This window comes from Phalangium opilio, unplaced genomic scaffold (genome assembly GCF_054372755.1).
Source record: "Phalangium opilio isolate 3A_F unplaced genomic scaffold, DU_Popi_V2 ptg000537l_1, whole genome shotgun sequence".
Lineage (NCBI taxonomy): Eukaryota > Metazoa > Arthropoda > Arachnida > Opiliones > Phalangiidae > Phalangium > Phalangium opilio.
This window is the reverse complement of record NW_028324243.1, coordinates 134787-148076: the sequence shown is the minus strand read 5'-3', so window position 1 is coordinate 148076 and position 13290 is coordinate 134787.

The following is a 13290-nucleotide window of genomic DNA, read 5'->3' as shown; positions in this document are numbered from 1 at the left end:
GAAGTAACTATATCTTAAACCAAAATTATATAATAGACCAACTTCATTGCACTTTATGAGAGCTAGTTCGAGAACGACGCGAGAATTGACTACACGCGGTTTTGCAGTCCACCTTCCTATTAAGCTTGTACTAAACCTTTGACTGCGCCTCACCAGGCGTCGCTTTACCTCGAATCTATGACGTTTCACCTACGTCACCTCGTGACAAGCTCTCAGTAACCAGTCACAAACTTATGGAACATATCTTATGAATTTATGGTATAACCCACTAAATATTAATGGAAGCCAAATTTTGATAGCGCTGATGACATTTCTAAGAGACCTATTAATCTTCCCCCTCCGAAAATCCTCATTAAAATATTAACATTTCGTACGATTCCGCAGAAAATCTGCAATGTAGATCCAGATGAACTCCGTTAAAACTCTTAGATTGGACTCCCACATTCTCATTCGTTTACCGACTGCCACCAAAGATACTAGCGAAACTATTATCAGAGAGACAAGGTTGAAGATCCAAACTGTATTTTCGAGTCCCTTGATGGATAGACTCTGTTGTGGGCGCACGTTTTTCATGGGCACGCTTGAAAATATTGAAAACGTATCGTAGTAACTTATTGGAGCTACATGATGTAACACTAAATCGTAGTCAAATGCGTAGTAGTGGATTATAACTGTGTCTAGAATCTTAAAAAAAGAAGAAAAAAATCACACATTTCAATATATTTTGTAAAGGCAGATGTTTATTTGACTTGGAGTGCCTATGATTGGATTATTTCTTATAAGGACTAGCCTGTCCCCCAAAAGGCTATTCTTGGTTTCACCCCAATCTGCCATTAAATTATATGAGACACGAGAATTGACTTAAAAACCTATCCTCGACTGGCGGCGAGGTTTTTGGTTGTATAATTTTCTCCCCGAATGGTGCATAAGAGAGCGCGTTTCTAATTTGATGGCCCTTGCTGACACGTGACATGTTGCTACAGTTATTGCACGCTCACATGAGCAGTTCCCGTATGAGAGGATTTCATAATAGCGGTCCTCATAACAGCAGTTCCCTAAATAGCGGATTCCCGAAATGGCAGTTTACCCGTTACAGCAATTACCGTTACAGCAGTTCTCTAAAGAGCAGAAAAACAGGTATGCGAAAAACGATAGTTGTTTATTATGGTGTAAGCTGGCCCAGCTGGGTTATATGAACTCAAAAAGAACTAGGTCAGATATGGATAATTTGGTTACGTTAAAGTTGATTATTTCAACTAAATAGTATTTGGTCAGGTTAGGTTAGGTTGGGTTGGGTTCGTTTAGGTTTTTAAGGTTTTGTTTCATTTGGTTAGACTTAGGTTAGTAATATTTTGGAAATAGTGTAACATTGTTACGCCTTTGACAAAATATTGTTGTTTATATTCTTTGACTTCCCAAATAATAATATGCCTTTTCCAAAAAATTACTGTTTACAATTATCTACTTCCGAAATAAAATAACCTTTCTCGAATTATTTTTCTACCCTGGTATGAGAATTGTAAACTGATACAGCCTGAAGAGTACAATATTTAAGTGTACTTTAAAAAAAAATCATAAACACGATCCGTTAGTAGGTCACATTACTGATTGAATGATCACAGAAAAACGTAGTTTTTGAAACCAACGAATACAATTGTATTGTTAAGAAATGCGCAAAGTTCAACACAAACACTGCTATTTCCCAAAACAGCAGCCGCTATTTTTAAAACAGCAGTTTTGAAAAACACCGCTGTTTTTGGAGTCGCGGTTGCTATTTCGAGTACTGCTCTACCGGGAACTGCTCATACTAGGTACACCCGCTTAAACAGGGTTCGTACGGAATCTGGATAACCTGGATTAGTCAGGGATTTGGATAATGAGGGAATAAGTCAGGGATTTGGATAATGAGGGAATAAGTCAGGGATTTCGTAAAAAGTCAGGGGTAGGTTAGGGATATTGTTTGGTATATCGAACAGTGCTTCGAGCAATGCTCAATATGGGTCTGGTGTGATGAAGTGAGCTCTGGTAAACACCTTAAAATGGTTAGGGATATTTTCAAAATTTGGTCAGGGATATTGGTAAAATTTGGTCAGGGATAGGCTGGAAAAGTCATGGATTTTAAATATAGAAATTTCGTCCGAACCCTGAACAAAAAACCATGATAAAAAACCTGTTCGTCCTTCCCCCGTGTTTCTTTTCAAACTTAATAACATCAGTAGCGTAAGGAGTGAATAGCAAGATCCGGGTGAAAAAGACAAGTCTGAGCTAGCGGGAGGAAAACCCCATGATGAAAATTCTACCCGAATGAATCTGGCTGACTCCAAGTATATTTCTCTCTTAGCGCCGCTACGGAGTCAAGAAAGTTTCTGGCGTATTTTTGATGCTCAGTGTTTAAGAATTCCTTATTTAGTTGCGAGAATATTCTACTGGTATTTCATCTTGCACTTACACCATTCTGAATAGCCATGCTGTGTTTTCCGGCGCTTGATCTCCACCTCGTAATATTGATCTCCCTCAAACGATTTTCAATGTCTTTATTGTTCATAAATACAATTCTGAAATAGGAAGGGGAAATGTTGAAAATGTACAAGAAAATATTAAAATGCAGGCGTACTTCACATTTTTTAGGCTCAAAAGTAAGTAACGAGCATATGCAAATCCCAACTCATAGAACGGATGATAAGGCCACGTCATGAAGGAATTGGCATGATGGTCCTGCCACTAAATAACATATTTACAAACGTTAAACTCTCGTGTCTAATACGTGCTCCGAAGTATTGAATGATCTAAATATGTGCAACAGTTACACTTTTGTGTGATGTCAACATTCAAGTGAGAAAATTAATTTTTGCTCAACCTGTTAAAGTTAAACCATCTGATTGTTTAGAAGGTATAGCCATTTGGCGTTGAGCACTCTTTCAGAGATAAATTTTTTCTGTCGCAGTTAGCCCTATTCTGATATTTTACATTTTAGGAACAAAGTTCAGCTTCGCAGCCAAGTTTCTAGATTTTGTTAATAGTCCGAGAATAAACGGTAACGCCACGATTAGTGTGAGAGGGAAGCCCTCACATGAGCGGTTCCCGTATGAGCGGATTTCATAATAGCGGTCCTCATAACAGCAGTTCCCTAAATAGCGGTTTCCCTACATAGCGGTTTCCCGAAATGGCAGTTTACCCGTTACAGCAATTACCGATACATCGGTTCTCGTAAACGCGGCGTACCGTTACAGCAGTTCTCTACAGAGCAGAAAAACAGGTATGCGAAAAACGATAGTTGTTTATTATGGTGTAAGCTGGCCCAGCTGGGTTATATGAACTCAAAAAGAACTAGGCCAGATATGGATAATTTGGTTAGGTTAAAGTTGATTATTTCACCTAAATAGTATTAGGTCAGCTCAGGTTTACTTCCGAAATAAAGTAACCTTTCTCGAATTATTTTTTATCCTGGTATGAGAATTGTAAGCTGATACAGCCCGAAGGATAGTACAATATTTAAGTGTACTTTTAAAAAAAATTCATAGACACGATCCGTTAGTAGGTCACATTACTGATTAAATAATCACAGAAAAAGGTATTTTGAAACCAACGAATACGACTGTATTATTAAGAAATGCGCAAAACTCAACACAAACACTGCTATTTCCCAAAATAGCAGCCGCTATTTCTAAAACAGCAGATTTGAAAATCACCGCTGTTTTTTGGAATCGCGGCTGCTATTTCGAGAACTGCCCTACCGGGAACTGCTCATACGAGGTACACCCGTTTTGAACAACGCCGCTGGTTTTTTGGAATCGCGGTTGCTATTTCGAGAACTGCTCTGGGAACTGCTCATACGAGGTAAGGGTCGATTATACACAAATTTTAAAAAAATTTTTTATAGAAATCATCTTTCTACTCCCTTTTGAAAGCGGGGGGAGCGCTTCTTCTTGAAAACAACTGAAGTAACGCAACAAGGTCTTTTAAAAGAATACGCGACGGGTCGGACGTTGGTCAAAATACTTTACACTTTTATAGAAGTCTCTTCAAAATCAGGAGTTTCCAAAATCACACTTTAAAATGTAAAAATCCCGATATCTCTCCTCGAGATCAAAAAATCCTGAAATCTCACTTCAAAATCTAGAAATCCCGCAATGTCATTTAAAAATCTTAAAATACCAAAAACTCACTCCAAAATCTTAAAATCCCAAAAACTCACTTCAAAATCTTAAAATCCCAAAAACTCACTTCAAAATCTTAAAATCCCAAAAACTCACTTCAAAATCTTAAAATCCCAAAAACTCACTTCAAAATCTTAAAATCCCAAAAACTCACTTCAAAATCTTAAAATCCCGAAAACTCTCTTCAAAATCTTAAAATCCCGAAAACTCTCTTCAAAATTTAAAAATCCCAAAAACTCACTTCAAAATCTAAAAATCCTGATACCTCATCTCAATGTCTAAATCTCGCTTTAAAATCACTCAACCTTATAATTTAAAAATCCCGAACGTCCGACCCCTTGGAGGAATGTGTTATTTTTTTAACGTCAAGTAGAAACCTCTAAAAGATGGGAGCGAATATATAGGATAAATTAAATTCTTTTTGAAACCGGAAAAAGTCAATTTCGGACAAGACACTAAATATTAATTGAGATAGATAATTTTTACCTCCTCTGGAAATGCGACAGTTAAGTTGTAGGGCATGCTGATGCTGGAATTATACAATTCTTCCATTTTCTGGTTTAGGAAACTTCAAACTGATTCCTGAAGAAAATATATCATGGAGAAAAAAATGTGTAAATCTTCAAAAATGTAACAATATAATCGAAACGGAAAACGTGTAAATTACTATCGCTTAGTATTTTTGATGCGAAATGAAATGCAGTGGTCAAACACTTCGGCGCTTCTGAACCTAAAACTACTTCTAATCTAGAAAACTGCGGAATTTTTGCACCGACTTTAGCGGAATAATTTCAGTTTAATAATGACAATGTTCATATTTCGATCCATGGAAATAAGAAACAAAACATTATGAAAGATATATCATATTCAAAAGTTAGTTATTATAACCACAAGCCTTTCCATTGGAGCCCCTAATGTGCTAACCAATCTTCTACATACAAGTTTACGATGAGAAAACCATAAACCAATCAGACAAAGTGTAAGTGGGCAGAGCTAAGCTAGTCTTACCTTGTAGAACGGGGAAGCAATCTTTACAGGATCAACAACGGAGACGCCCTTTGAGAAACAAATTGGTCCGTCCTTTCGTTGCAGGTATGACCATTGCGATCGAACCAGAAGTAGGATAAGGGACTAGAAGTATTGAGGTAACCAAATTCTTCACTTGGCGAAAGTGAATATTCTTGAAACACACCAACGGTTGGCCCTCTGGTAGCGGTTTCTGAGTTTTCCCTCCAAAACGTGAGACGCTCGCGGTGCACGGTAGACGGCCGAACTAGATTCAAGCACCCGCGTCCGTGTTCCGCGGCTTTAGGTTGAGGGGAAGGGGATAAGAAATTTTTTGGAACTCGACCAATTTTTTTCTCTCTAGTGTAGGCGTGATGGAAGCGGTATAAAATCCTCAAATTTGTTCACTAGTGCCAGGATCTATTACCAATGCTAGAGATCTTTACTTCTAGTCTCATCCTACTTCTGATTGCAAAGCAGCTTGAAATAATGATACGTATTTAAGAAGATAACTCACCGTAAGCTGGGAAAGGGTAGAAAGGGTGGTTTTACTTGAAACCAAGTTCAGTTGTTTTTAGTGGTTTAGGGCTACTAAAATTAAATTATAAGATTGAGAAAACTAAAGAAACTTTTTCTTGACATATGTATTTAACTAACAGTAAACTATTTATTAATTTAATTCTTTTGGTGAGATTGAGTAGGATTAAATTCATGTTTAAGCCATCTGGACCAAAGATATGCTACCGTTTTCAAAACTGTGGGCATCATTTTCATCAATTCTAAAGTTCTAAAAATTCGCGTACATCAGAGGTAAATGGAAGAAACATTAAGAGATAATGAAGTTTTGGAAGCTATTATCCCGGTACATTAGGTCGTTAGATTTGACAATCTACATCCATATTTTAAATGGGTATTTCCAGGGTTTATGCGCATCATTATGGGAATCTTTTTCAACTCGTAAAAGTTAATTACTAGTAGAGTTTTGTATAAGAAAGAGGCCAAGTTCATAAGCTGTTTTCCTTAAGTAAGACATTTCCTATACTTCGAAATGCTCGAGACGACAAGCGAGAATTTACTACACGCCGTTTTTCATTCGATCTTCCTATTTAGTCTGTACTAAGCCTTTTACAGCGCCTCACAAGGCGTCGCTTTAAGAGAATCTATGACGTTTCACCTATAAGTCTCTTCATGACAGGCTCTCAGTAATCAGTCACAAACTTATGGAACATATCCTATGAACTTGTTGTATCACCATCACCATGAATTTATCCATAAACATAAATTAGAACCCATGACTTCGGCTTCTCTAAATCGTGTTACTGATTTTTTAAATTCATGAAAACACTCTTAAATTTGCTTCAAACACGTTATTCTTTGCGCTGAGAGAACTTTAAGTCGTAAAGCTTCTCTGTCGAGTCTTAAAGGACATTTCCCCAACGTTTTGAAGTACCTGAAGTAATAGTGCAAACGAGGCTAATTGTGGCGAAATTGCTTGATTTTCCAGTTAAAATGAATTTCTTGTTTTTATTTCAATTTGTTGACGAAATTTGAATGAGGCTTCTAATGAAGAGTACGAAATTCGATCGAGATTGTATTCGGCGCCTCCTTCACATTTTTGACCCTTGACGTGACATTTATACTTATTTCAAACGAATTTTTATGTTCATCTAAATAACATGTAGCTTGCAATAGACGAAATTTTTCGGAACCAGCTACGTTAAAATCCATCCAATTCAACTTAAAGGACGTAATAAGTTTTTATACTTATGCTACGACATAAACCTCGGAAAGCACTTTGTCCGCAAGATAATGGACTTTTCGAAATTATAACTGCCTCATAACCCCGTAATTCTCTCCATAAATAAGGCTATGCCGTAAGGGCATATAGTATATGCATTGTCGGTGAGAAAAACACGAGACTGCTGCGACATCTTCGATAATAGGTTTCAACTTCACACCGAAACTGATTTGAGGCAAGACCTACTGTAATAGTCTTCTTTGTTGAAGTCGATTAAGGTCTAGGCATAACAGAGGGTGCCTTTTTCTGACAAATCGGAAACCAGGAGACTTAACTTGACGCCTTGTAGGTTTAAATAAAGCAAATGTGCTTTTAGCTTGAAGAAGAGAGTGTGATGGAGTAGAAATATTGATGGGTAATGTGCGGCATTGAATGTTTTCCAGAGTACCTTGCGCGCGCCCCAAAAAATGCTGACGAAAGCGCCATTTTTGGACACTGTTTTCCCATTAAATTTGTGTGCCGAGAATGCTGCATGGGAAGACTTCGTTGCTGTTGATGGGGTTGCAGAACGGGGCTTCGTCATAGGTTTAGATATTTGAACTTCATCGCACTCTTCCCTCCAAGCTAGTAGAAAATAGCAATCGACGAAAATTTATGGAGATCATTATGGGGTTATTTTCGCTCAAGTTTCTTTATTAGTTGTATTACCATATTTTACATTAAACGTTTCAAATAAAACTTTTATAACGAGTTTTCCCAAGTTTCGAATATATTTCTACAAGATATTTGACGTATAGCTGATATATACAAAGCGGTAATAATGGACTGTTAGGAAACACAAATGATCTCTAAAATGAGTACTTTTCAAGATAAATTAGAAACGTTATACGCTCTCCGGTGCAGTTGCACTAAGAGTTCAATATAAAAATCGACCATTTATGTCAAATTTAAAGTGTTCATCATGTGGTTAACAATACTTTTCATCTCCTGACTCTATAGTCAAAAATTATTTCCTATAAAAACCACTGGTCAGAAAATTCTCGCACATCTACATACAGAGACATTGCAATGTATATTGTACTGCTTTATTGACGGAAAATCTTTTGTGTCAAAATTTAGGCCTAGTTCCGTTCTTCACGATTCGAAAAGAACAAAATTGTGGAAATTGACATCTTAAAAAACTACTGATTTTTCTGCCAGTGAAAACCAGCCTGTGATCGATGTCTCGTTTTTCATTATAGCTTTGTAAGCCACTAATACATCGATTTGTACTTAAAATCTTTAAGAGACCATAGACCCCATAGTAATACCTGATTGAATGTAAATGAAGGACACCCCAGAAAATAGCGGCTATCTGCTAGCTGTCCGTTCCGCGTATTTTGTTAAGCCTGAGCCAACGAAGTGGATCTAGACCCTTTATAGTTTTACAAGATCTATGGTTCTCTCTGACACTCAGCGAGCCTGGTAAACACGCGCTCAGTGTTAACCACATGACTAGCATACCCTCAATGGTGCACAAAAGAAAAGTGCCGCTCGAGAAAATTCGCAAAAATAAAAATAGGACCCGAAACGCAAAATCACGAAATTCGCCAAAAAAAACAGTAAACTTTTTCCTTCACAGAGTATAAAGTTCGCCCAATGAAAACCGAGTATAAATTGTTATTTATATGATAAAACTGAACGTTTTTACAAAGTTAGACAAAATATATGGGTTGCTATTGGCAAATTTTCAACATGATAGAGCTCGACATTTTCGATCAATTATCCACAAATTGGTGGATAACCGATTATTTATAAACAAATATGGATTATAATACGATTTAACATGTAAGTTCTGTGGATACGTTTCGAGTATGGATAAAGATAAAATAACGTGGATAATTGATAGATAATGCCGAGCTCTTAACATGAACGGTAAGCTTTGATCACACAATGGAGCTTGCGCTTTTTCATGTTGCAAGTTTCAATCAAAACGGTTTGCCGCCTATTTTTGGAAATTTTCTGAATAAGTATATAAAATTGTTTTTCGGTTCCATAAAATTTTGGTCAGTGAAAACCAGACTTAAGACAACATTTTTTAAGTGAAGGCGTTTGTGTTGTCGAGTCAAACTTCTTAAGAAGTATAATCCCAAAGAATTTGTTAAAATTTCGCCTTAATCGTTAGTAATTTTTAAAAATTAACGATTCCAAATAGACAATAAAGGCTAGGAAAATAGATCGAAGTCTTTGTCTACAAAGACAGTATTTTTTAAATAACCCAGAATGTATTAGTTTAATTTTGCGACGCTGTCTAATACAATAAAGCAAGTAGTCCACTAAGCCTTGTGAAACCGTATCGTTAACGTAACGTCACGTATCCAAATACGAACCGAACGCCATCTGATAACGTTTCTTAAACGATGCTTTCGGACTTAGGTAATGGGCGCCCTCTTTCGGATGATTTACGAACTCAAAACGGTAACGATACGGTTTCGCAAGGCTATGTGGACTACTTGCTTAATGCGTTGAAAACTACTACAAAAATTGCACATTTTTTCTAATTGAAACACGATCAGTTCATTAAGGTAGAGACTAGCATATTGTATCAAAAGCGGAATAATGTAAGAAGAAAGTTGAACGTAACAAATTCCCTACCTGTCCTCGACAACTTTGAATGTTCTGATGGGAGTGGCTTTGGCTTATTATTTCAAAACTCGCGCTCGCCAAGTATCGGGCTTATTCTCTCACATTTTGGGCAGTAAAGATGGAGACTGTATAAGGCAATTATTTATATTAATTTCACTACAAAGCAAAACAACCCACATACTTTAAGAAACTACTATATAAAGAAACATCAAATAAAATATATTCTTAGGCTTAAACTTAATTTCACTAAATCGGGAGTTATATTGCATTGTTGTCCGCTTTGCTTTTTTACCACTGGCGCAATTTCCGAACAAATTATTTAACCTCGAAAATAGAGATAAAAATGACATTTTTGACCTCTAGAATATACAAAGTTTGTGGGTGGAACCAAAATATATAAGCAGACGAAGTTTCTCAATGAAGTATGCGAGGATGGTACCAGAGGCTAAAGCTATGAACCGACGTTCCTATTAATCTGTTTTTTATTACATTAATAAACTTTAAAATGTCTATAGCTAGGAGGGCGACATTTTCCAATGGCATGGGCGAAATGGAAAGACATTTAAAAGTTTAACTCTCACTGCACAATTACGTGTCGCGAGATAAACTTTGAGAAACATGGTCCTAATCCTTCCACATCACACTATTTAAAAAAACGTTAGTTTATTCTTTCAATTTCAGAGAGGTATATTTTGAATAGTTTCTATTTTTGGTTTTGCTCTATTAGACCAAAATATGGTGGTGAAAATATGAATGTTATATCCTATGTTAATAAAAGTCACTAAACTAGACTCCAAGAGGCTACGTGAGTGACTGAGTCAATAATTATTTGTTACCTAATAATGACATAATGAACTAGCTTGTGGCATATTTTAGAATAATATATTTTGTCAATTTTTTCTAAGCACTCTATTAACAATTTTTTGACTCCACATTTTAAAGTAGAACTAAAACTGTCACTACACAAGAACGTGTCGCGAAATAATCTTTGAGAAACATAGTCGTAAACCTTCTACATCACCACTACTTAAAAAATAATTAATTCTACCGAGTATTTTCACCAACAAATTCTATTCAATGTTTTGTGCTTTTCAAGCAGGAGAGGCGATTTCAGATCTTCAATTCATGCTGTAGGTCCTCAGTTCAAGAGCTTCGAGTCTTCGCTCCGCATGCCTATTGTTGAAAACGTGTCATAACTGGACGAGCATTACCAAAAAGGCAATGGTCATTGAAATTATGTACACGAGATATATGGCGCCAAAATCATCAAGAGACATTTTCGAAAACGCCAAGCTCTGCTTTCTTTTCAGGTATATTGAACAGCCGTTGGTTCCAGTCTCGAAAAAGTTCAACGTTCTTACTCAAACCCTGCGATACCAACTAATACATGCCATGCGCTATTTTGGATTCAAATTCCGAAATAGTAGTCACAAACTAATGACCTTTAAAAATGTTCACTGAAATATAAAGTGTTGAAATCAAAAACCTTTAAACAATCAATCTACATTTAAAAATGTTCGCTGAATTTTGGTATCGAAACCAAATTTTCTTAAACTAATGAGTTTTTAAAATTTACCGTATCTGAACAAAATATTTTAGTCCATTATACCAAAAGTTTATAAGATATGTTCCATAAGTGTGTCACTCGTTAATGAGAGCTTGTCATGAAGTGACGTAGGTGAAACGTCATAGATTCTTGTAAAGCGACGCGTAGTGAGGCCTTGTCAAAGGCTTAGTACAGACTAAAGAGGAGGATGGACTGCAATACCGAGTGTAGTCAATTCTCACGTCGTTCTTGAACTAGCTCTCATTAAGCCTCTAACATTACGAAGTATGGGTAGTGACATACTTATGGAACATATCTTATAAACTTATGATTATACGTATGTGTTAAAAAAATTCAAAGAGGAACTATAGTGATGTTACAAAAAAATCCTTGCTATAAATTGCTTACCTCAACAATTTTTTTTTTTTGAAAATAAATTTCTACTCCCTTATTGGAGTAATCACTGTAATCTTTTAGTTTCAAACAATTTAACCTGACAAAGGACCAATAGAAAGCATTATATGGAGTGATTAAGACCAAAAGGGCCCAGATTTTATCATTACCCTAAAATTGACGGCCGAAGTTTGGAACGAGACCCATTTTGAAACATTTAATGATAATTATTATACCATTACACAATTTGAAATACGTAGATACATTTATTTAAAGATAGTGATCTGGTTTGAACAAAAGCATAAGACGACATTGAACAAGAAAAATCAATAAATTATTTATCAAGATCATTATCAGATTAATAGTAATAGTTAATTACATATAACATTAATGCTATAATTTGCTTTATATTTAACCGATTACCTTAAACATAAAGTGTACTATTTGAACAGCCAGCGTTATTCTCTACTTGAGTTATAGATAAAATGAAGAGTAAGTACGATATGACAGCCATTAAGACACCACCAAGTGAGCTCTGGTTGATCAAAACGCATTTCATGAATTTGAAACTGAAACACCCATTGCTAATCTTAACAAGTAAATAATTTTCCTTAGCTCTATCGGCGTCGGACAAATCATTTGAGGTTTTTAGTAATCGTATATTACAGGCTGAAATTAGCGAGTCTTTAGCGCCACCCAAAACGCTCATTGTTGAAAACAAAATTCCGCCACTCAATAATGGTAATATACTGTCCAATATAATTATTAATTCTGTCAATACATCAGAGATTCGCATCCCTTCTAAAATAAGCGGTATATGCAAACAGAAAACGGATATCCATTCAATCAGCCACAGAAACAGGACGTATTTCAACGTGACGTTTAATCCTTCCAATGCCACCAAAACCTCCGTATGCTTTTGACAAAATTCTTGAACATCAAGATTATTAACCAAATCCAACGACAAACATTTAACCCTCATTCTAATACACTCTACTGTAAAAGCCAAAGATCCTTTAGCAACCAGGGTTAATAATAAGCAAAAGTTCCATAACATAATATCTAAATTAATTATTAAAGAGGTCAGAAACCGAGGGGGTTTTAAGTAGTCCAAATTCTGCAAACACAGTTCAACGTATAAGATGACAAATGGTTGACTGATCCATACATTCAAGAATTGCATTATTGTTAAAGAAATGAAGCCTACTACTTCTAACGCGAATGCAATGTTAATTAAATTTGGCAACTTCATTTCGATACCGGAACAGAATTGAATTACATTTAACCATTTTAAGATTAAGTTTTTGCCAAAGAAGCATGCATTGACAAAATAAGTGATGGTGTATAGTCTCATTACGTTTCCTAAAGGGCAGAGAAAGTCTTTTAATATACCATTGTTATATAGTTTGAAAGCGGCAGCTACACAAAGGTACGTTTGAAAGCCGCAATAAGAGTAGAGCACAAATAAGACGATGCATTTTATCACACTTAACTGTTGATTTAGTTTTAGTAATCCGAGTATATTAAGGTAATTGAACGCTAAATTGAACCAGAAGTTGTTTTTCACAACTTCTAAGCGTCCTCTTTCCTGGTGACACTTCCATTCGGGCTTAATTGCAAGATTAGTTAGAAGTTTATTCTTCATTTCGGTCAACATTGTATATAAAACTTATTTTATCTCCATCCGCGGTAGAACACCAACAAAACGCGTAAACAACTTCATAATTATTTGAGAATTCTGATAGAAATGTTCAGTACGTGGCTTGAACGTAATTACTCCCTTCAACCATTAATTTTCTATTGAGGGCTCTTGCACTTTTTGTTTT